This window comes from Schistocerca serialis, chromosome 6 (genome assembly GCF_023864345.2).
Source record: "Schistocerca serialis cubense isolate TAMUIC-IGC-003099 chromosome 6, iqSchSeri2.2, whole genome shotgun sequence".
Taxonomy (NCBI): Eukaryota; Metazoa; Arthropoda; class Insecta; order Orthoptera; family Acrididae; genus Schistocerca; species Schistocerca serialis.
This window is the reverse complement of record NC_064643.1, coordinates 649,970,509-649,996,388: the sequence shown is the minus strand read 5'-3', so window position 1 is coordinate 649,996,388 and position 25,880 is coordinate 649,970,509. Positions and strand designations below refer to the sequence as shown.

General features: G+C 40.1%; 1 protein-coding gene across 1 annotated transcript in view; it reads left to right on the top strand.

The window, feature by feature from the left end:
* The window catches only part of LOC126485013 (uncharacterized protein C6orf132 homolog), a 370,852-nt gene that overhangs the window by 59,640 nt on the left and 285,332 nt on the right, over window positions 1–25,880 (top strand). The window lies entirely within an intron of this gene.

Genomic DNA, 25,880 nt, shown 5'->3' with positions numbered 1-25,880 from the left:
ATTCGAAAGGAAACATAACGAAATATCCATTTATCATTTAAGGACATTTGTTTGGATAACCACTTAAAAACTGCGTGTTTTCATTATCCCAAAACAAAAAAGAACGCAGCATAAACATTACATGTTTATATTATTGCAAAATAAAAACGAAACCAGCATAAACAATTACATGTTTACATCATTTCAAAACCAAAAAGAACCCAGCATATTGTGCGTGCAGAACAGTACTGGTGCATTACAACGCGGGTCAATGTAGCGACGCCAACGCAGTTACAGACATTGTACGTACGAAGCATGTTCTAATACACTCTCTCCATCCCACCTGGTGTCTCTTCAATTTCTAATGCAGCAGACGTGGACGTGTTACACATCTGAACTGAATCCGTCGTAGAACGGAAACTGGGTTCCTACTCGAAGTACTATGTACAATTCCTAGAAGCTTGTAACGGGAATTCCCGAACATCCTGTATATTTAAATAGTTATGTGAATTTAGTTGGCGAAAACATTGTTCTTATATCTCGAAGAATCCGAAATTTTAGGAGTATCACAGTCTTTCGACTAGTTCAATGCAATCCAGCATTTATTTCTTCTTCTTTGTGTATATGCTGCACTCAGTGTTGTAAATGATCTTATACTTCACTCTTCGTCCATCCCTACTACTTGTCGCTCCTTGTTTGGCTCCCTATCTCACCCCTACCCACTCCCTCCCGTCTTTATTCCAGTTACTACGTCAAGTGCCCAGGTTTGACGTGGCACTCTGATCGACTAGCCTGCGCCTGATGGAACATCAAATGTACTCGTAAATCCATCCTGGGTTCAAGAGCATGGGATAGCGGCTGGTCGACGAAATGTAGTAATACTATAACAATAGCCGTTATGTTAATGTTGTTTTATTAGGCAACCAGTTTCGACGTTCCAGTGACGTCATCTTCAGGCTTGTCACATGAATTACACGAAGTGCCACTCGTACATGTACACCAATAAGCCAAAACATTATGACCACTGCCCACCACGACGTTGGATGCCGCCTGGTAGAGTGGCGGGCACGTGACGCGCTATGAAAAGTATGTAAGCTCAGCAGAGGCAATTGGGAGCCATCCTAGTGAAGATATGGACTGCAGACGGGAAAATTTGTCAAAAGACAGATTATTATCAAGCAAAGCCTGTGAACGAGTATCTCGAAAATGGCGAAGCTGGTCGAATGTTCACGTACTGCTGTCGTGGTCATCTACGGAAAGAGGTAGAAGGACAGGTGCTAATTGGTTGGGGGTCCGCAACTCTTCACAGAACATGTGGTTCGTGCAGCACGCCACTGACGTGGACTGGTGGGAGCAGTATTATGCTGCAGGAGACATTCTCCTGCGCTTGAATGGGATCTGTGGTCGTAATTGAACACACCCTGACAGCTGCGAACCACCTTCATCCATTAATGGCTCTGAGCACTATGGGAGTTAACACCTGAGATCATCAGTCTCATCCATTAATGTCTGATGTCTTCCTAGAAGGCGATATCATTTTTCAGCAGGATAATTGTCCGTGTCTCGGAGCCGGAACAGTGCTACAGTGAGTTCACGTTGACCTCTCGGCTCCCAAATTCTCCTGATGTAAATTATATGGAACCCATCTGGGTCGCTATCGGGCGCCACCGCCACGTACGCAGATCTGCTGCCCTTTATTTACGCGAATTACGTGATGTGTACGTAGACACGTAACGCCACGTACCTCCACAAACCTATCACAAACTGTCGTATCCAAGATATGCAGAATTGGTGATGTATGTCGTTCAAAAGACGGACAAACACGCTATTGAGCAGGTGGTCATGGTATTTTGGCTCATCAGTGTATAAGACAAGACACCAATACTCGTATCTGGTTCCGTAGATATCCGAACGTCATGTGCACGTGTGCTGTTCACTCATGTGGCGGCTTCTCTAGGGAACCAGATACGCGTATTGGTGCCTTGTCTTTATACATGCGCAAGTGGTACTTGGTGTCTTTCATGCAATGGCCCTGAGAATGACGTGAATGGAATATCAAAATTGGTTGCCTAATAAAGCAATATCAATATAAGGCTGTTGGTATAGTGTTACAGCATTACATTAGTGGCCAGATATAACTGCGTGTCGAACGGGTTTAGGTGTACGGACTTCTACCGAATGAGCTCTTACAGACACGACCAACACGTCGTCCCCACAGACGCAAATCCTGCCAGCAGTACGTACGTCTACATCTACATACATACTCCGCAATCCACCATACGGTGCGTGGCGGAGGGTACCTCGTACCATAACTAGCATCTTCTCTCCCTGTTCCACTCCCAAATAGAACGACGGAAAAATGACTGCCTATATGCCTCTGTACGAGCCCTAATCTCTCTTATCTTGTCTTTGTGGTCTTTCCGCGAAATGTAAGTTGGCGGAAGTAAAATTGTACTGCAGTCAGCCTCAAATGCTGGTTCTCTAAATTTCCTCAGTAGCGATTCACGAAAAGAACGTCTCCTTTCCTCTAGAGACTCGCGTGATGGTCAAACCTACCAGTAACAAATCTAGCAGCCCGCCTCTGCATTGCTTCTATGTCTCCCCTCAATCCGACCTGATAGGGATCCCAAACGCTCGAGCAGTACTCAAGAATAGGTCGTATTAGCGTTTTATAAGCGGTCTCCTTTACAGATGAACCACATCTTCCCAAAATTCTACCAATGAACCGAAGACGACCATCCGCCTTCCCCACAACTGCCATTACATGCTTGTCCACCTCATATCGCTCTGCAATGTTACGCCCAAATATTTAATCGACGTGACTGTGTCAAGCGCTACACTACTAATGGAGTATTCAAACATTACGGGATTCTTTTTCCTATTCATCTGCATTAATTTACATTTATCTATATTTAGAGTTAGCTGCCATTCTTTACACCAATCACAAATCCTGTCCAAGTCATCTTGTATCCTCCTACAGTCACTCAAAGACGACACCTTGAAACACGTATGTAACGCAGCAGCGATGGCGAGGCATTGTAGCATCTGTGACCAGAGAGTATGCGCTTGACCGCGCGAGTGTTGCGAGCGGTTCTCAGTCTGTAGTAGTCTTTGCGAGTTAGTTGTCGCTATGCAGAGTAGCAGTCAGTCTGTCGTTGCGAGTCTGTCAGTTCAGTCGTTGCGAGTCTGTAGCCGTATGTAACGCAGCAGCGATGGCGAGGCATTGTAGCATCTGTGACCAGAGAGTATGCGCTTGACCGCGCGAGTGTTGCGAGCGGTTCTCAGTCTGTAGTAGTCTTTGCGAGTTAGTTGTCGCTATGCAGAGTAGCAGTCAGTCAGTCGTTGCGAGTCTGTAGCTCTGTCTAGTTGAGAGCAGTACTCAGTCTGTAGTCGTCATGCAGAGCGGTCGGTCAGTAGTAGCAGCCCAGTGCGGTTGTGTGATGTAGGCGGTCGGCAACAATGGTCAAGATGAGGAATAAGGTATACTGTTAATTAATATAATCATTAGATAATGAAAAATTTTATTTATTGTAATTATTCTCCAACAAGTCTCCCAATAATAATTTTTTATTTCAAAAGCATTTTCTCAAAAGTTTAATTTTTTTTGAACTAAAGATCTCGTTGCACTTCCCATTTCATTCCACTTCTTTTTGAAGAAAAATTTCACTAGAATTACAAAAAAAAAAGGAGAATATTATTATTTGCAATGTAGTTCCTCCAAGTGGTGCGCAACAACAAGAGCAGATATGTGACATCCATTTATTCTGAGGTAAGACTTTAATTCTGATTGTTTTTACACAGGGCCAAAGACCGATATTTCGGTTTAATTGAATTTTCTTGTCACTGAATGGACTTTAATTTTTTGAAGGATTTATAATTGAGTCAGATTGCGAATTTCACATTTTTTTTGTTGCCATTGTCAGTACATTTGATTGTGGGCAGGTTACGCATAGAGCCATGTCCATCAGCATTTCTAATTAGTATCGTTATTTTCTTTTAAAATTTTTGTGGGGAGGTTACACTTGGCCCCCATTTCTATTAAGTATTGCTATATTTTCTTTTAAAAAATTACGGTGGGGAGGTTACACTTGGCGACACCCAGTCCAGGATCGTATTTCGTTGAGAGTCTTTTGAGCGACAGTCAGATATCTGCTCTTATTTGCTTAGATAATTAGGATTTGGCGCAACGCTTTTAATAATATTGTGACTTTCTTTCTACAGGTCAACGGCAATTTGCTGCTTTGTTGTATTTGTGTGTTGCTTTTGCATTGTGCTTATTTGCTTTGTGAAAAATTTTGACTATTGTAAAAATGCCGCGAAAGACTGTGAATAGTGTATCGCGAAGTATTGTGAATGAAATTACCGACTTAAACAACGTGACCGATAGTAATTGTGATACGCAACGTAATGATGACAATCCTGCGTTCACTAACAATCAGTGCATTCCAACCACTAATGATGACTTTCACCTTAATGATGAACAAACGAACTCAATTGTCTCGTCTGTTAACTTGACGACAATTGATGACGCAGAATGCTCTATGGTAATGAGCGCTGTAGAGCTTAACACACCCGATTTAGAAAATCCAAGTAATGTACAGACAAATTTTTCGAATGAAAATGATCAGTGTAGTGAGAGTATGACGGATCCATTTAATTCCGAAATAATGTCTGACAGTGTACATCCGACTGATAATCCTTTTTGTAAGTTGCAAAATGACCAAATGGTCACACAAAGCGCGAAAACTGCAGGTACACCATTAAACAGTACTGAGAATGCAACAGCTACTTTAAGTTTGGATCAATTTATGACAATAATGCTACAGTTTAAGAACGATCTTGGTGTAGATATCAAACAAGATAATGAAAAACTCAAACAACAACTTAGTGCAGATATCAAACAACAGAGTGAGAAAACAGACAACAATTTCAGACAACAGAGTGAAGATTTTAAACAACTTAGGGAACAAAACAGACAGCTTAGTGAGCAAATTAGAGACGTTGCCGCGCAGTGCCATGACACTAAGGAACAGTTGCGCGTGGAAATTGAGGCGTGTTCACAAAAAAATAGCGAAGAAATAAAGTCGGTTGCGCAAGAATTAAGGGAAATGCAAACAGCCGCGACAGATACACTCAGAGACGAAATTAGCGGAGTCGCCAAACAGTGCTCTGAAAAAGCTACACAATTACGGGACGAGTTTAGAGCAATGACGGTAGAACTTTCGCGCACTATGGACGCAAAGATAGACGCGAAATTCGAACAGCAGAACACTCAGATTAACGAGCGCTTTAGTCAGCACATACAGAACAGTAATACGCGTTTCCGCAGATTTATTCAAGATCAAAACAAAGTAAAACGACAAGTCATGGAAACAATCACTGCACAGAGACAAGAGGACAAACGTAAAATATTCGCGAAAGCGAAGACGTATGTAGACAATAATATTACTACAGTGTCCGACAAAATTAATACCATAGAACAATTGAACGCGGAATTACAGGATGAAATTTCTGATCTTAAAGCAAAAACAGATACACACACAGTAAATATTCAAACAGTGACAGATAGATTCGAACAACTAGATCTAACACAGGATTGCGATGTCATCAAAGCTGATGTTAATAAACTGAGCGAAACTACGCGCAAGTTGCAAAAACAGATTAATGCGTCTGATTCTAAAACCGATGATCAGGTTAAAATACTGACTGAAAAATGTGATGAATTGGCCAGTCGTATTGATGTTATCGAAAATACTAATGACAATAAATCAGACGATACTGCACCGGTTTCTTTTATCCAAACACCTGAATTTCAAAATTTACAGCTGACAATTAATGAGATCGATTCATCTAACAACACGTTACGTAGGAAGTTATCAAATTTACAACAAGAAGTAACAGAAATGAAAAACACTTCTGTTAATAATACACAACAGACGCCACTTTATGAACATGTGTCAGAGTCACGCAGCGTGTATAATGTGAGCAATTTACAGCAACTACGCGACTTAAAATCCGAAAAGCCACGCGACTTAAAATCTGAAAAGCTATGCAACTTGAAATCCGAAATGACACAGACGAACAGATTCACACACAAACCTGAACGTGTTATCAAACTGAGTGACGAGAACGTAGATTTCGAGCAATTTGCATTTGTAAGCAAATGTAAAGAATTTAATAATGACAGAACACAGATACACGATTTGCACTGTATACGACAATTTATCTTTGTACATTCACCGCTATTATCGGTAATGGAGAAACTAGCTTTGAACCAGATGCGACAATTTATTTTTGTATTTACAACAGCATTGCCTGTAATGAAGAAATTTGAATTAGCACGAATACAACAATTTGCCTTTGAAATTTTACCGCTATTGCCTGTAACACAAAAGCTAAAATTTATTTGCAGTGCGTAAATGACCTCAGGGGATTCATTACGCTTTAATGAATATGTGCCGTAGCGAGCATAGGGCCCCGAGCTGTAGTAGTGCTGTTTCATCTTTAGTTTTCTGCACTGCTGCCTTTTCTTCTACTATCCTTTATATCTATCAAAACTGCTCTTTAACTATTGCTCTATCTAGGATTAAGAATATGTAATGAAAACCGGATATGACAAATCTTTTACCGAATGTGACAATTTTCAGTAGGCACTCCCGTAATGACAACTACCGCCGTAACTTTATTAACAGATAAAATCGTAATCATCAGTATGTACAAAATTCTCGGCAGTTGCAACCACATTTTGGTAACAATAGACCATTTCACCACAACAGCATGAAAGTCAGCCGCTTAGCATACCTAACCAACAATGCAGTCTACAAGGTCAACCAAACTTTAATGTTTCGCCGCGTGCACGTATAGTCCCAGCTCCAACAAATAGTAACGCATGGCAGCAAAGAAATAACTACGTACAGACAACACACTATTTCAACTCGCATCGCTATGCGCCGTATAGAAATTACTATCATGACAGACGTAAAAATGATGAGCACAATTTTCAGCGTACATTTAATAACAGTCGATCTTTTTAGCAGCAAGAACATTAGCAACAACACATTATCATGAATGATCCAGACAATAGGTGTCATCCATAGCGTAACACGTCAGTATGAAATAACAGAACAGTTCATACAGTGGATATGCCACAACATTCTCCCGTAAATAATAACACGTACGATAGAATTTAACCAGATACAGCACAGATTGCATACTACAGTAACGCAAACATTACTTTTGACAAGCAGAATTTTGCTCACGAGAATGTTATTTGAAGCATGCTTTGTTGAATGCTCCACTATTATCGTACCCAGATCTTACTAGAAATTTTTCCATTGCCACCGACAGTTCTAACACCGCTTTAGGCGTACACATTTTCCAGGAAATTGAAGAAGATGGTTCAATAGTAATCAAAAACATCGCATTTGCAAGCCGCATTCTGTCACCTGCTGAGCGAAATTACTCTGTTACAGAATTGGAAACATTATGCGTTGTCTGGGCTTTTACGAGATTTCGGCACTTCTTTATGGCAGACATACCACCGTTTACACAGACCATAGAGCTATACAATTTTTACTTTCGGCTAAATTCACTCACGACAGATTAAGCAGATGGAAACTTTATTTACAAGAATTTTATTTTACAATAGTTCACATTCCTGGCACACAAAATGTCATAGCAGACGCACTATCGCGTTCTCTCGGCAACAATCAGCAAGACGTAGCGACCAACTTCTGCAAAACAAATTTCAGTGTCATGTACATTCAGCAAGTTGCATTTGAAAACTTTATTTCATCGTCTTTACAGGACATAGCACAAGAGCAAAATAAAGACAATGTGTGGAAAGAAATTAAACACCTTTGGCAAGATAGGAAAAATGTTACGATTAGGAACCACTACACTGTACGCAATGACATTCTGTTTCGCCGCTCTCATCCTGACAGCAACATTTGGTTATTATGCATTCCTGACGAACTGGTTAACAAACTAATTTGGTACACTCATTTAAGTTACGCACATTACGGAGCACGAAAATGTTTTCTTATACTGATACAGAACTGTTATTTTGCCAACATGGAGAAACGTATACGACGAGTTTTAGCGTCTTGTAAAATTTGCCAGAAAGCTAAATCAGACACCACTTCACATATTCCTCCTTTATATCCCATTATACCTGTGAAATTAAGACACATGGCCGCAGTAGATATTTTTGGTCCGATTCCGAGAACCAACAGAGGTTTTTGCTACATCTTTGTCGCTGTTGAGCTCACTTCAAAATTTGTTACTTTCACTCCGTTACGCAAAGCTACTGCTAAAACTGTTTCGAAAGCGTTTGTAAAACATTTTCTATCTCATGTAGGGCATGTGATGAAAGTAATTTCTGACAATGGATCTCAATTTCGTAGTAGTGTATGGACACGCATGTTACGAGCTAGAAACATTTCTCCGATCTATATATCCAAGTACCACGCTTCTTCGAACCCTTGTGAAAGATTAATGAAGGAAATTGGTAAGCTGTGCAGAATATACTGCCACAAAAGACATATTGATTGGGATACACACATACTCTCATTCCAAGATGTAATTAATTCCATTCCAAATGAATCCACTATGCTATCTCCGACTGTTATACTGAAAAACGTTGAACCACCGAACAAAATTAAAGAATTAATAGAATTCCCCAAAAATCGTCGCCTACGACACCACGAAATAATTGACATTGCGCTGAACAACATCAAACGTGCCGCAGAGCGCCGGAGAAGACAGCAAACACAGGTTTGTACACGCCGCGACTTTCACATTGGACAGAAGATATTAGTACGTACACACTATTTATCCAGCAAATTAAAAGGTAAGTGCAGTAAATTTGAACTTCTATACGCAGGTCCGTATCGGATTCGCAGCATCCCTCACCCCAATGTTGTACACGTCGAAACTTTGAGAACCAGAAAATCGAAAGGCAATCACCATATCTCAAACATTAAACCGTTTATTGAGTGAAACCACTGTATGATTCAACACACTATGATGCCATTTACTAATGCAATTAATTCACCTGACTAATTATTGATGATTATCGTATTTTTTTTTCTTGGCAAGTGCCCGGCAAGGTAAGGTTAGCAGGTCGCTCTTCTTGTCGTTACACATCAGACCGTGCATATTTTTCCAGATGAATTTACACATTTACGACTATTTCTGCAATTATATTTATGTGACTACTTATTGATGATTATCGTATTTTTTTTCTTGGCAAGTGCCCGGCAAGGTAAGGTTAGCAGGTCGCTTTTCTTGTCGTTACACATCAGACCGTGCACATTTTCCATTTTTTTGTGTATATGACTGTATTCCAGTTTTGTTTGTATGCACTATGAAATAGTTAAGATATAACACACACCAGTCGACTTTGACATTTTTTTTTTTTTTGCCTTATGACATCTCAACATCGTGACTGTTTCACATTTTTTTGCTACTGCATTGTATTATTCTGTGTACATTTTTTCGCATCCGAACACTGTCAATGTCTTGGACATATTACGTTTTCTGTCATGTTATGCTGTATGGTTAATTGTGTCACCATAAACCAGTCATTATTTAGTGGGTATAGGATTTAAATGCAAGACATTAATCTTTGTTCATCAATTTCAGAAAGGAATGATGATTCTAAGAAATAAATTTAACATAAATGGGAATTTCACCTACGGAATAAACGAAAGGAGATGCGATAACTTTATGAGGAAGAGTAAATGGATCAGGATTAACAAACATTAACAAGAATATACTATACTCATCACAGAATAGCAGTCTTAACTAATTTTTTCTTTCAGAATACAAGGTGATTGATGCAGGCTGTCAGAGAGAACTACACATCTTAGTTTTAGTGATGAAATATGCTAGAGATAAGGAATAATTGTATAATGAGTAATGAAGTGATTTTTTGCAGATGATAGTGAATACTGATGAATAATGATGAAGGAAATGGTATTATGAATAATGAAGTTTTTCTTTACAGGTGATGATAATGGTGAAGTTATGATGATATGGATAATGAAGTTTTTTTTTTGCCACGTAGTTATTTAAGTCCCCCCCATGAACCATGGACCTTGCCGTTGGTGGGGAGGCTTGCGTGCCTCAGCGATACAGATAGCCGTACCGTAGGTGCAACCACAACGGAGGGGTATCTGTTGAGAGGCCAGACAAACGTGTGGTTCCTGAAGAGGGGCAGCAGCCTTTTCAGTAGTTGCAAGGGCAACAGTCTGGATGATTGACTGATCTGGCCTTGTAACAATAACCAAAACGGCCTTGCTGTGCTGGTACTGCGAACGGCTGAAAGCAAGGGGAAACTACAGCCGTAATTTTTCCCGAGGGCATGCAGCTTTACTGTATGATTACATGATGATGGCGTCCTCTTGGGTAAAATATTCCGGAGGTAAAATAGTCCCCCATTCGGATCTCCGGGCGGGGACTACTCAAGAGGATGTCGTTATCAGGAAAAAGAAAACTGGCGTTCTACGGATCGGAGCGTGGAATGTCAGATCCCTTAATCGGGCAGGTAGGTTAGAAAATTTAAAAAGGGAAATGGATAGGTTGAAGTTAGATATAGTGGGAATTAGTGAAGTTCGGTGGCAGGAGGAACAAGACTTCTGGTCAGGTGACTACAGGGTTATAAACACAAAATCAAATAGGGGTAATGCAGGAGTAGGTTTAATAATGAATAGGAAAATAGGCATGCGGGTAAGCTACTACAAACAGCATAGTGAACGCATTATTGTGGCCAAGATAGATACGAAGCCCACACCTACTACAGTAGTACAAGTTTATATGCCAACTAGCTCTGCAGATGACGAAGAAATTGAAGAAATGTATGATGAAATAAAAGAAATTATTCAGATTGTGAAGGGAGACGAAAATTTAATAGTCATGGGTGACTGGAATTCGAGTGTAGGAAATGGGAGAGAAGGAAACATAGTAGGTGAATATGGATTGGGGGACAGAAATGAAAGAGGAAGCCGCCTGGTCGAATTTTGCACAGAGCACAACATAATCATAACTAACACTTGGTTTAAGAATCATGAAAGAAGGTTGTATACATGGAAGAACCCTGGAGATACTAAAAGGTATCAGATAGATTATATAATGGTAAGACAGAGATTTAGGAACCAGGTTTTAAATTGTAAGACATTTCCAGGGGCAGATGTGGACTCTGACCACAATCTATTGGTTATGACCTGTAGATTAAAACTGAAGAAACTGCAAAAAGGTGGGAATTTAAGGAGATGGGACCTGGATAAACTAAAAGAACCAGAGGTTGTACAGAGATTCAGGGAGAGCATAAGGGAGCAATTGACAGGGATGGGGGAAATAAATTCAGTAGAAGAAGAATGGGTAGCTTTGAGGGATGAAGTAGTGAAGGCAGCAGAGGATCAAGTAGGTAAAAAGACGCGGGCTAGTAGAAATCCTTGGGTAACAGAAGAAATATTGAATTTACTTGATGAAAGGAGAAAATATAAAAATGCAGTAAGTGAAACAGGTAAAAAGGAATACAAACGTCTCAAAAATGAGATCGACAGGAAGTGCAAAATGGCTAAGCAGGGATGGCTAGAGGACAAATGTAAGGATGTAGAGGCCTATCTCACTAGGGGCAAGATAGATACCGCCTATAGGAAAATTAAAGAGACCTTTGGAGATAAGAGAACGACTTGTATGAATATCAAGAGCTCAGATGGAAACCCAGTTCTAAGCAAAGAAGGGAAAGCAGAAAGGTGGAAGGAGTATATAGAGGGTTTATACAAGGGCGATGTACTTGAGGACAATATTATGGAAATGGAAGAGGATGTAGATGAAGACGAAATGGGAGATAAGATACTGCGTGAAGAGTTTGACAGAGCACTGAAAGACCTGAGTCAAAACAAGGCCCCGGGAGTAGACAATATTCCATTGGAACTACTGACGGCCGTGGGAGAGCCAGTCCTGACAAAACTCTACCATCTGGTGAGCAAGATGTATGAAACAGGCGAAATACCCTCAGACTTCAAGAAGAATATAATAATTCCAATCCCAAAGAAAGCAGGTGTTGACAGATGTGAAAATTACCGAACTATCAGCTTAATAAGTCACAGCTGCAAAATACTAACACGAATTCTTTACAGACGAATGGAAAAACGAGTAGAAGCCAACCTCGGGGAAGATCAGTTTGGATTCCGTAGAAACACTGGAACACGTGAGGCAATACTGACCTTACGACTTATCTTAGAAGAAAGATTAAGGAAAGGCAAACCTACGTTTCTAGCATTTGTAGACTTAGAGAAAGCTTTTGACAATGTTGACTGGAATACTCTCTTTAAAATTCTAAAGGTGGCAGGGGTTAAATACAGGGAGCGAAAGGCTATTTACAATTTGTACAGAAACCAGATGGCAGTTATAAGAGTCGAGGGACATGAAAGGGAAGCAGTGGTTGGGAAGGGAGTACGACAGGGTTGTAGCCTCTCCCCGATGTTGTTCAATCTGTATATTGAGCAAGCAGTAAAGGAAACAAAAGAAAAATTCGGAGTAGGTATTAAAATTCATGGAGAAGAAATAAAAACTTTGAGGTTCGCCGATGACATTGTAATTCTGTCAGAGACAGCAAAGGACTTGGAAGAGCAGTTGAATGGAATGGACAGTGTCTTGAAAGGAGGATATAAGATGAACATCAACAAAAGCAAAACAAGGATAATGGAATGTAGTCTAATTAAGTCGGGTGATGCTGAGGGAATTAGATTAGGAAATGAGGCACTTAAAGTAGTAAAGGAGTTTTGCTATTTGGGGAGCAAAATAACTGATGATGGTCGAAGTAGAGAGGATATAAAATGTAGGCTGGCAATGGCAAGGAAAGCGTTTCTGAAGAAGAGAAATTTGTTAACATCCAGTATTGATTTAAGTGTCAGGAAGTCATTTCTGAAAGTATTCGTATGGAGTGTAGCCATGTATGGAAGTGAAACATGGACGATAAATAGTTTGGACAAGAAGAGAATAGAAGCTTTCGAAATGTGGTGCTACAGAAGAATGCTGAAGATTAGATGGGTAGATCACATAACTAATGAGGAAGTATTGAATAGGATTGGGGAGAAGAGAAGTTTGTGGCACAACTTGACCAGAAGAAGGGATCGGTTGGTAGGACATGTTCTGAGGCATCAAGGGATCACCAATTTAGTATTGGAGGGCAGCGTGGAGGGTAAAAATCGTAGAGGGAGACCAAGAGATGAATACACTAAGCAGATTCAGAAGGATGTAGGTTGCAGTAGGTACTGGGAGATGAAAAAGCTTGCACAGGATAGAGTAGCATGGAGAGCTGCATCAAACCAGTCTCAGGACTGAAGACCACAACAACAACAACAACAACAGTTATTTAAGTATTTGTTGCAGTTTGCTTTGACAGCAGGTGTTACATTGCATAGTAGGATGACGGAAAGTTTTGAAAAGGACAGCTATGGAACACATTTTATACACATTTCACTACTTGTTAATTCGAAGTTCACTACTTTTCAGCATAGTGTGCGTTTCTTCTTTCAGGTCAATAATCCGTTTTTGTATTTTTTCCAGGAGAAGTTTTTCATGACACTTACTAAACCTGTTACTTATTATACCTGTTCTAGTACTTGCATTTTTATATTTTTTACCCATTTGTGTTTATCATTTATAAATGTGATCACATGTACTGCCTTGTTACATAATCTTGCTACAGCTGACTCATGACGAATGACGTTTCCTATCCTCATTTGCAGCAATAGGTCAAAAGCAAAAAGTATTATGCCTCAGCAATTAATTATCGATCCCAACGCAATGCATTGCTACCAAAAAAATGTATTACCAGTCCCACATAATGTCACTAGTTTATGATAATTCTGAATAATACTGATCAACTCTGAATAGCATGTCACTCGAGTAATGACCTCTTAATGAGACTATATTCAAAATAATGCTTTGTCACTAGCTAATAACTGCCACTGTTTATTGTAATGCCTGTGATTACTAATGATTTGACTGTAATTAACTGATTTTTAATAATGACTTTGTAATGATCTGAATAATACTGAATGATGAACTATGTTTTATTCTGTTCAATACTTGATGGCCACTGAGTGCCAATAATTAATGTCACTCCACGAATTGTTATTAATTATGCCATTGATTAGCTCTTGTTTCCAATGTTGATACTTTGTAATTTGAAATGAATGTGACTGTTTCATAATGCTTTGTAATTAGGAAAAGACTAATGATTCTTAATAGATTGGAATGACACATAATTAATTAACTATGGTACTGTTTAATAATGCTTTGTAATTAATTAAGGCTAATAATTCTTAGTATATTGAAATGACAAATGATTAATTAATTAACTGTAATTAGACAAATGATTAATTAATGACAAATGATTAATTAACTGTAATTAGACAAATGATTAATTAACGACAAATGATTAATTAACTGTAATTATACAAATGATTAATTAACTGTAATTAGACAAATGATTAATTAATGACAAATGATTAATTAAATGTAATTAGGAAAAGACTAATGATTCTTAATAGATTGGAATGACACATAATTAATTAACTATGGTACTGTTTAATAATGCTTTGTAATTAATTAAGGCTACAAATGATTAATTAATTAACTGTAATTAGACAAATGATTAATTAACGACAAATGATTAATTAACTGTAATTATACAAATGATTAATTAACTGTAATTAGACAAATGATTAATTAAAGACAAATGATTAATTAACTGTAATTAGGAGAAGGTTAATGATTCTTGATTATACTCTGTAACTGAAAAGAATGCGATTATTTCATAATATTTTGTAACCAGGAAAAGAAGGCTACTGATTCTATGTAAAACAATTAATGAACATTTTTCTGTAATACTACATACTTGGTACAGAAATGTTCAATAACTGGGCTATGAATGCCACGAACTATCAATGAAGACTGTAATTGTCAATATTATGTGACTTGATGTCCTTCACCTCATAAGCTGACTACCCTGAATTACTGCAATGTCCATTTGTCCTGTTTATCCCAGTGATCATGGAGCACTATATTTGGTTTTGCACTAATTCTACGTTGGTGTGCCTTGTAAGAGTGTGGTGTTGACACGACATGCTGTCCACCACCATGAGCGATGAAGACATTATTATGGTCCCACTGTTTGGTGTACCTAATGTACTGCCAAAATGAAAACATGGAACATTACTACGACAGTTCAGTGTCTTGGCTACACTGATAAATTCTGATGGGAAAAGAACTTCAAGTTGTGTCACTTGGTGTTGTACTACTGTGGAAAGATATGGACTTTCAGAGCAGCTGTGTGCAATCTAAAGTGCTACAACCATGATGCAATCCTTCCCTTTCCTATCCTGATTCTTGTCACATAAAGAAAAAATTTTTTTGGTAACATCATTTATGTTCATAGGTTATACATTTTTCGATTCGCTAAACTCCAGTGTGAGTACACTTATGTCACTGGTCGACATGATGTTTGCCATTATGTTTATTTGTTGTGAAAATACTAAAGACATTTTTCAGTGCATGTGCACTTTGGACATGAATTTTTTTTTTTTGCCATTATGTTTATTTGTTCTGAATATGCTAAAGAATTTTTTCAGTGCCTGTGCACTTTATCTGTCAAAAAGTTTGTATATACTTTTCTGATTTGCTACTATGTTTTGTACTCACATTTTGTCTTTGTCTGATATATTTTGTACTTAGTGCGTGTGCACAACATTTACTTTATGTACTACATCTAATTATTCTTGCCAGTCTGTTTATTTGTTCTGCATATGCTAAAGAATTTTTTCAGTGCCTGTGCACTTTATCTGTCAAAAGGTTTGTATATACTTTTTTCTGATTTGCTACTATGTTTAGTATTCACATTTTGTCCTTGTCTGATATATTTTGTACTTAGTGCGTGTGCACAACATTTAAATATTCTGTAAGTTGTAGGATTTTGTTAATTAAAGAAAAATTTTGCCGCGCTTGGCAAGTCCAAATGACTCACCATCGCTGCCAAATTTTTGCCCCCCGAGTGGAGGGTTATGAAACACGTATGTAACGCAGCAGCGATGGCGAGGCATTGTAGCATCTGTGACCAGAGAGTATGCGCTTGACCGCGCGAGTGTTGCGAGCGGTTCTCAGTCTGTAGTAGTCTTTGCGAGTTAGTTGTCGCTATGCAGAGTAGCAGTCAGTCAGTCGTTGCGAGTCTGTAGCTCTGTCTAGTTGAGAGCAGTACTCAGTCTGTAGTCGTCATGCAGAGCGGTCGGTCAGTAGTAGCAGCCCAGTGCGGTTGTGTGATGTAGGCGGTCGGCAACAATGGTCAAGATGAGGAATAAGGTATACTGTTAATTAATATAATCATTAGATAATGAAAAATTTTATTTATTGTAATTATTCTCCAACAAGTCTCCCAATAATAATTTTTTATTTCAAAAGCATTTTCTCAAAAGTTTAATTTTTTTTGAACTAAAGATCTCGTTGCACTTCCCATTTCATTCCACTTCTTTTTGAAGAAAAATTTCACTAGAATTACAAAAAAAAAAGGAGAATATTATTATTTGCAATGTAGTTCCTCCAAGTGGTGCGCAACAACAAGAGCAGATATGTGACATCCATTTATTCTGAGGTAAGACTTTAATTCTGATTGTTTTTACACAGGGCCAAAGACCGATATTTCGGTTTAATTGAATTTTCTTGTCACTGAATGGACTTTAATTTTTTGAAGGATTTATAATTGAGTCAGATTGCGAATTTCACATTTTTTTTGTTGCCATTGTCAGTACATTTGATTGTGGGCAGGTTACGCATAGAGCCATGTCCATCAGCATTTCTAATTAGTATCGTTATTTTCTTTTAAAATTTTTGTGGGGAGGTTACACTTGGCCCCCATTTCTATTAAGTATTGCTATATTTTCTTTTAAAAAATTACGGTGGGGAGGTTACAACCTTCCCGTGCACCACAGCATCATAGCAAACAGCCGCACATTGCTATCCACCCTATCCAAAAGATCATTTATGTAGATAGAAAACAACAGCGGACCTACCACACTCCCCTGGGGCACTCCTGATGATACCCTCACCTCCGTTGGACACTCACCATCGAGGACAACGCACTGGGTTCTATGTCTCTGGGGCTGGACAGACTACGGGGGTGGGTGGGAGGAGAGGAACGGCCAGTGATACGCAACTTTCAGACTGCGGTGAGACGCTAGTGCTGAGCTGTGGCGGTGCCTCGGAGTAACGTTTTGTGTGTGGCGGTCGCAGGAGCGGCTACCAGGCGCTGATGGCCGACGCGGTGGACGGCGGCGGCGGCGGCGCGCGCCAGGGGGCGCTTCAGTCGCAGCTGGGCCGCGCGCACTCCTTCAGCTACGGGAGACGGTAGGACCGGCGCGTGTGTGTGTCGTCCACAGCAGCAGCCGGTGGCGGGATCCTGTGTCGTGCTGTCTTTCTTCTTCTGCAAATGCGTTTGCCGTGTCGTCTGGGAGTGCCTGAAAGGCGACACTGTTCGTCGATGGCTAACCGGTCTCACGGCACCACGGGTTCATTCTACAGAAAGGGACAGAGGAAACGCGTGTTTTATCTAATGGTTACTAACAACTGTAAGCAGACTTTTAAAAATTGCGGACTAAGTATCGTTGCTCCAAGTTTACAGACTCTTGATTACAAGTGAAATTGGTGAATGACTGAATTAATTTACCTTGTTCCGCTTTAATGACGATTTCGAAACCATTCGTTTCCTCTGTCCAAACTTACATATCTTTGATCATTGGTTTCCGAAAGTTCGTAGTGTGGCGTCCGCAAGAAACAGTTAGTTTTATTTCTGTACACAAATATCATTATTATTCATTTTAGTAATTTTTCATGTAAGGATTCTTTTATCTAAGGTATCAAAAGAATGTTAATTACCCAGAAGTTATCTCTCGTACATATTTTTTGGTACGTGAAACTAGTAGTATTGAAGTAAAATTTCTTACTTCTCACTGGAATCAATATCCGCAAAAATCCAACTTATTTTTTCAAACAATGGAACTTCGCATGAATTCACATAAGTTTTAGATTAAAGATGGAATGGTATTAGGTTTCTAGGAAAAAATAAGAACTCCAAGAAAAAAGTAAGTTCTATATTTGTCACATATTTTTCTCTATTTGCGTGATCGGTATAATATAACAGTGCCTGTGTTCCAAGACAAGACAGCAGCGAAGATTGCTCAGAAACACGTGATAGGCGAAATTCGCTCAAAGAAAATTCAATCTAATTCTCTACTGCCGCGACCATGGAAAATATGTGTTTGTGGGGTCTGTAGCTTAAATTGCTATAAAGTCTGTAGGGTTTGAGGTTGATAACACGGTGGCATTCAGAATTTTCAAACATACATTTGTTGTTGGAGCGGTTATATCTCGAGAGGCGAAAGGAAAAGGAAAGAAGAAAAAGAAAAAGGTTAAGAAAAGCTTGCACGTTATTGTCGATATACTCCCTCTGTTCCCTGCAGAAGAGCTTAGAGCAGTGAAGGCGCTCCGTCCTTTTAAAGTAAAATTATTTATGGGAAGAAGGAAAGACTTCGTCTTGTCGACATCGAGGTCATTGGTGGCAGCTCGAGTTCGCGCTGGAGACGGAAAAAGGAACCATCCAGGCCTATCGATTTATGGTTCGCTATGGATGATACGACACAATCAGGACATTTTAAAGTAATATGGCACTAGGATTACAAATTTTGAACTATAATAAAGCGACTTACGATATGTTTCCAGCAGAAAGAAGCCCGAGAGACTCGTCACAAATATACATTTTCCTCTTTAGATGTCACGCTAACCAGTAACATAATCAGTCCACAGACTGTACAAATGTAGAGATGAAGTGCCTTGTAAGTCAAAAGGGCATTCATTACTAGTTCTCATTGGGTATCAAAGATACAGATAACAAATATATAATTATTTAATTGTTTACAACCTTTTTACTTAAGATTATTATTATTGCAAACAAAAAATTTGAGAAATTAAAAAAAAACTTGAATTATTTTATGATTTAGATCACTTAAGCAGATAGCAGCAAAAGTTACAACGCATCATCTAGCATATTTTAATTTGTCTTTTTTGTCGTAAACGGTCTCCAATTCCTAACTACAGTCCATCATGGACGACATAAGTTTATCTATAACGTATATCTGATCAGATATCCTGTTTTCAGTCCGCAGCTCGTGTTGTAGTGGTTAGAATTGCTGCCTTTGGATCAGGGGGTCCCGGGTTCGATTCCCTACCGGGTCGGAGATTTTCTCCGCCCAGGGACTAGGTGTTTGTGTTGTCCTCATCATTTCATCATCATTCGGGGAACTGGGGAGACTGGACAGTGTAAAGATTCGAAATTTGTACGGGCGCTGATACCCGCGTCGTTGAGCGCCCCACAAACCAAATATTATCATCGTCATCATATCCTGTTTTCAGCACGGTGCTGCCACATATTGAGTAGACAGAACTTGACTGCCGCGACCTACGAAACTATTACACGGTAACAAGTATCCTACCACTACAAGGGCGGCCATAACCGAATGTCTCCTCTTGCTCATGGTTCACCTCGGTAGGCGTCATATGATCTGTCTCATCCACATGAAGCTCACAGGTGTTATCCCGCCACCTGCACCGGTTGCAAATCATTGCTTCTGGACTATTGTCAGGACATAACGGCGGTGGCGGATCTGAACCACGTCATACTGGTGTTACCAAGTACTCGGCCGCACAGGCTTATTTTGTACAAAAGGTAGGGAGGGTTAGACCCTACAGGTTTACATATAGTATTCTTTGCTCGCGAACTATTTAAGAGACGCCGGTATCCACTTTTTGCCTATAAGTTGTGTGGATCTTGTCCTCCACGGTTCGAAAGCAGGGACTTTTTTGTGTTCTTAATTTGCTAAAAACTTACCTTTGTAAATGACGCCGTTGTCCTGCTTTAAATTATAATTTGTTGTGGATGGCGTTCTCCTCTGGAACCGGCCCAGTTCGAACTATGAGTTGCCACTTTGTGTTTCTTAATTTATATAACGAACTTGACTTCTGTCATTATTCCATTGTGAAAATTGCACTAATGTTAACTTGGCGCTGTTGTAGCTACTGCTGGCTGTCTGGTGTTCGTCTTTTAGTGTTTTTATTTTATATTAAGAACTTATGTTTGTATGGCGAATTATTTGTAACTGTTCTACTGCGGACGTTGCAATTATTTTAATACGGCACTTTTGTAACTGCTGTTCCTGCCCAAAGCCAAAAATAAATAAAGGAATGAAATAACCCGGTAAAGCGCACTGAAGACCTGAGCAGGGTGGCAGTACTGCCGTGTTTACGCCCGGGCAGCAAGAAGTGGATGTGGCGGTAGTAACAGCGCAGACTCCGGTATTCTAGAGCGCTGCTGCAAGGTGAGCTAATTGTCCATTTAAAAGTAGAACAGAAGAAGCTACACACAACACTTCACCGGCAGGAACTGCAAAAGTACCTTTCACAGTGGTGTCGCTATCGTTACTCAGCTGACTCTGGCGATTCATCGTCTACCGTGTCAGTCGCGAAAGATAACCACTACACTTCGTTTGAATTATTGCCACCATTGGTCATCAGAAACTCTTTTAATGTGATGTACAGCTCTTTTCCGGTCTTTTAACGTTACACCAGTGGAATCATCATCTGCTAATTTTCTTCAGCTCCGAGAGCGAAATCCTTGACGCATCGCGACTACGGATATTATTATTTGTAAGATCCCAGATTAATTCTGTGGAATTAGTATGGATGCTAAGGCGGTAGTACGAAGGGTAAGAAATTCATTTTCTTGCAAAATTTTATCAATGGACTGAACAGGAGAAGACTCGTGCTGCGTAAATAATTCCCAACGTCATGTTTTCTGATCGTCTGCCTCATAGTGAATGTGACTGTTGGCGAAGCATGAGTGCGTTTCACTAGAGGGAGGCAGTGTATCAAATTTTGTGTTGTGATATGTTGCGTTGTCAAGTATGACAGTACTTCTAGAAGGTAATTCAGCTCTCTTGTGTGAAAATACTGTTCCACATTGTCATTTTTTCATAAATTTATTCACCTTGTAACTCGTATGAAAGTATAAACGTTTCGTCTAAATGAACAACTGGCTGCTTTAATTCTGATGCTTTACTTCTTCGCAAAAATGTAGTGTACTACACACTTTTTGCTACTAGGTCCTCTCGTTCCCCCATAACGACTTATTTATTTGATCACCTTTTGAAATAAAATCCCATAGAGGGAACAATTTTTCTCCGTAGTTACACTGCTTGTCTTCAAGTACAGTTGAGTGCGACAAGAGCTGTGAAGCTTTTGCAAATTTGATATTTCTACGTACTGTTTCCCCCCCATGAACCATGGACCTTACCGTTCGTGGGGAGGCTTGCGTGCCTCAGCGATACAGATAGCCGTACCGTAGGTGCAACCACAGTGGAGGGGTATCTGTTGAGAGGCCAGACAAACGTGTGGTTCCTGAAGAGGGGCAGCAGCCTTTTCAGTAGTTGCAGGGGCAACAGTCTGGATGATTGACTGATCTGGCCTTGTAACACTAACCAAAACGGCCTTGCTGTGCTGGTACTGCGAACGGCTGAAAGCAAGGGGAAACTACAGCCGTAATTTTTCCCGAGGGCATACAGCTTTACTGTATGGTTAAATGATGCTTCCTCTTGGGTAAAATATTCCGGAGGTAAAATAGTCCCCCATTCGGATCTCCGGGCGGGGACTACTCAAGAGGATGTCGTTATCAGGAGAAAGAGAACTGGCGTTCTACGGATCGAAGCGTGGAATGTCAGATCCCTTAATCGGGCAGGTAGGTTAGAAAATTTAAAAAGGGAAATGGATAGGTTGAAGTTAGATATAGTGGGAATTAGTGAAGTTCGGTGGCAGAAGGAACAAGACTTTTGGTCAGGTGACTACAGGGTTATAAACACAAAATCAAATAGGGGTAATGCAGGAGTAGGTTTAATAATGAATAGGAAAATAGGAATGCGGGTAAGCTACTACAAACAGCATAGTGAACGCATTATTGTGGCCAAGATAGATACGAAGCCCACGCCTACTACAGTAGTACAAGTTTATATGCCAACTAGCTCTGCAGATGACGAAGAAATTGAAGAAATGTATGACGAAATAAAAGAAATTATTCAGATTGTGATGAAGGGAGACGAAAATTTAATAGTCATGAGTGACTGGAATTCGAGTGTAGGAAAAGGGAGAGAAGGAAACATACTAGGTGAATATGGATTGGGGGACAGAAATGAAAGAGGAAGCCGACTGGTCGAATTTTGCACAGAGCATAACTTAATAATAGCTAACACTTGGTTCAAGAATCATAAAGAAGGCTGTATACATGTAAGAAGCCTGGAGATACTGGAAGGTCTCAGATTGCTTATATAATGGTAAGACAGAGATTCAGGAACCAGATTTTAAATTGTAAGGCATTTTCAGGGGCAGATGTGGACTCTGACCACATTCTATTCGTTATGAACTGTAGATTAAAACTGAAGAAACTGCAAAAAGGTGGGAATTTGAGGAGATGGGACCTGGATAAACTGAAAGAACCAGAGGTTGTAGCGAGCTTCAGGGAGAGCGTTAGGAAACGACTGACAAGAATGGGGGAAAGATATACAGTAGAAGAAGAATGGGTAGCTCTGAGAGATGAAATAGTGAAGGTAGAAGAGGATCAAGTAGGCAAAAAGGCGAGGGCTATTGGAATCCTTGGGTAACAGAAGAGATACTGAATTTAATTGACGAAAGGAGAAAATATAAAGCGCAGTAAATGAAGCAGGCAAAAAGGAATACAAACGTCTCAAAAATGAGATCGACAGGAAGTGCAAAATGGCTAAGCAGGGATGGCTAGAGGACAAATGTAAGGATGTAGAGGCTTATCTTAGTAGGGGTAAAATAGATACTGCCTACAGGAAAATTGAAGAGAGTTTTGGAGAAAAGACAACCACTTGTATGAATATCAAGAGCTCAGATGGAAGCCCAGTTCTAAGCAAAGAAGGGAAAGCAGAAAGGTGGAAGGAGTATATAGAGGGTCTATAGAAGGGCGATGTTCTTGAGGACAATATTGTAGAAATGGAAGAGAATATAGACGAAGATGAAATAGGAGATATAATACTGCGTGAAGAGTTTGAGAGAGCACTGAAAGACCTAAGTCGAACAAGGCCCCGGGAGTAGACAACATTCCATTAGAACTACTGACAGCCTTGGGAGAGCCAGGCCTAACAAAACTCTACTATCTAGTGAGCAAGATGTATAAGACAGGTGAAATACCCTCAGACTTCAAAAAGGCTATAATAATCCCAATCCCAAAGAAAGCAGGCGTTGACAGATGTGAAAATTACCGAACTATCACTTTAATAAGCCATGGCTGCAAAATACTAACGCGAATTCTTTACAGACGAAGACTGGTAGAAGGCGAAATCGAGGAAGATCAGATTGGATTCCGTAGAAATTTTGGAACACGTGAGACAGTACTGAGCCTACGACTTACCTTACACAATACATTAAGGAAAGGCAAACCTACGTATCTAGCATTTGTAGACTTAGAGAAAGCGTTTGGAACCGCGCGACCGCTACGGTCGCAGGTTCGAATCCTGCCTCGGGCATGGATGTGTGTGATGTCCTTAGGTTAGTTAGGTTTAAGTAGTTCGAAGTTCTAGGGGACTGATGACCTCAGCTGTTAAGTCCCATAGTGCTCAGAGCCATTTGAACTATTAATAAAAGAAAAAAGAAAGGGTTTGACAGTGTTGACTGGAATACTCTCTTTCAAATTCTAAAGGTGGCAGGGATAAAATACAGAGATCGAAAGGCTATTTACAATTTGTACAGAAACCAGATGACAGTTATAAGAGTCGGGGGGCATGAAAGGGAAGCAGTGATTGGGAAGGGAGTGAGACAGGGTTGTAGCCTATCCCCGATGTTATTCAATCTGTATATTGAGCAAGGAGTAAAGGAAACGAAAGAAAAATTCGGAGTAGGAATTAAAATCCATAGAGAAGAAAAAAAAAACTTCGAGGTTCGGCGATGACATTGTAATTGTCAGAGACAGCAAAGGACCTGGAAGAGCAGCTGAACGCAATGGACAATGTCTTGAAAGGATGATGTAAGATGAACATGAACAAAAGCAAAACGAGGATAATGGAATGTAGTCAAATTAAATCGGGTGATGCTGCGGGAATCAGATTAGGAAATGAGACACTTGAAGTAGTAATTGAGTTTTGCTATTTGAGGAGCAAAATAACCGATGATGGTCGAAGTAGAGAGGATATAAAATGTATACTGGCAATGGCAAGGAAAGCGTTTCTGGAGAAGAGAAATTTGTTAACATCGAGTATTGACTTAAGTGTAAGGAAGTCGTTTCTGAAGTATTTGTATGGAGTGTAGCCATGTATGGAAGTGAAACGTGGACGATAAATAGTTTGGACAAGAAGGGAATAGAAGCTTTCGAAATGTGGTGCTACAGAAGAATGCTGAAGATTAGATGGGTAGATCACATAACTAATGAGGAGGTTTTGAATAGGATTGGGGAGAGGAGGAGTTTGTGGCACAACTTGACAAGAAGAAGGGAGCAGTTGCTAGGACATGTTCTGAGGCATCATGGGATCACAAATTTAGCATTGGAGGGCAGCTTGGAGGGTAAAAATCGTAGAGAGGTAGACCAAGAGATGAATACACTAAGCAGAATCAGAAGGATGTAGGTTGTAGTAAGTACTGGGAGATGAAGAACCTTGCACAGGATAGAGTATCATGGAGAGCTGCATCAAACCAGTCTTCGGACTGAAGACCACAACAACAACAACAACAACAACGTACTGTTTATAGTATTGCAGTCGTATCTGCCTAATACGGGGGCTATTCGGAACGGAAGGTCCGATCGGGCGTGAAATGGAAACCACAGTGAAAATTCGATTAAGCTTCGGACAGATGTGTCTCTAGTATGCTCTTCGATCGCGTCACGTCACTCTTTTCAGTTCAGAACGCACAGTGAGCACGTAAAGATGCCTAGAACACATTGTATCCCGCGAAGTGTAAGGGATTGGTGAGAAATTTCGCCTGATGTCATGCAGCCAACGTAAAATAACAGTGTGGCTCTGAGCAGTATGAGACTTAACTTCTGAGGTCGTCAGTCCCCTAGAACTTAGAACTACTTAAACCTAACTAACCTAAGGACATCACACACATCCATGACCGAGGCAGGATTCGAACCTGCGACCGTAGCGGTCGCGCGGTTCCAGACTGTAGCGCCTAGAACCGCTTGGCCGCCCCTCCGGCGTAAAATAACTGTGTTTGCGTTTCCTTCTTCATGACAATTCTTGGCGGCACTCTACAGGGACAATGAAGATGCTCCAGAAGCGTTTTCGATGGGAAGTGTTTGATCACCTACAGAAAAACACGTAATTAGTTCCCGCCAAGTTTCATCTCTGCTCACATGAACGGCTGGCTATGAAGACAACATTTTGGCAGCACACACAACGTGCTGTAGACCAGCGTAGAGAATTGGCCAGTTGGCGGAAAGCACAGGCGGCTGCCTTCTATGACGAGGGTATTGGAGAGCTCGCACAGTGCTACGACAAATGGTTAAGTCGGAGCGGCGATTACGTAGAGAAGTAGCTGGAAGGTGCAGCTAACTGTAACAAATAAAACATTTTTGATTTTCACAGTGGCTTCTGTTTCGCGACCGATCGGACCTTACTTTCCGATCAGCCCTCGTAATATCTAAATAGAACTAGACGGTTATTCGCTCACCCAGATTAGTTATCTAACGGCTTAGACGTTTTTGCCGTTCATGCAATAAAACATCCGCGCAGGCATGGTGACTTATTAGTTCTTTAGATTTATTACTTCTTTACTAC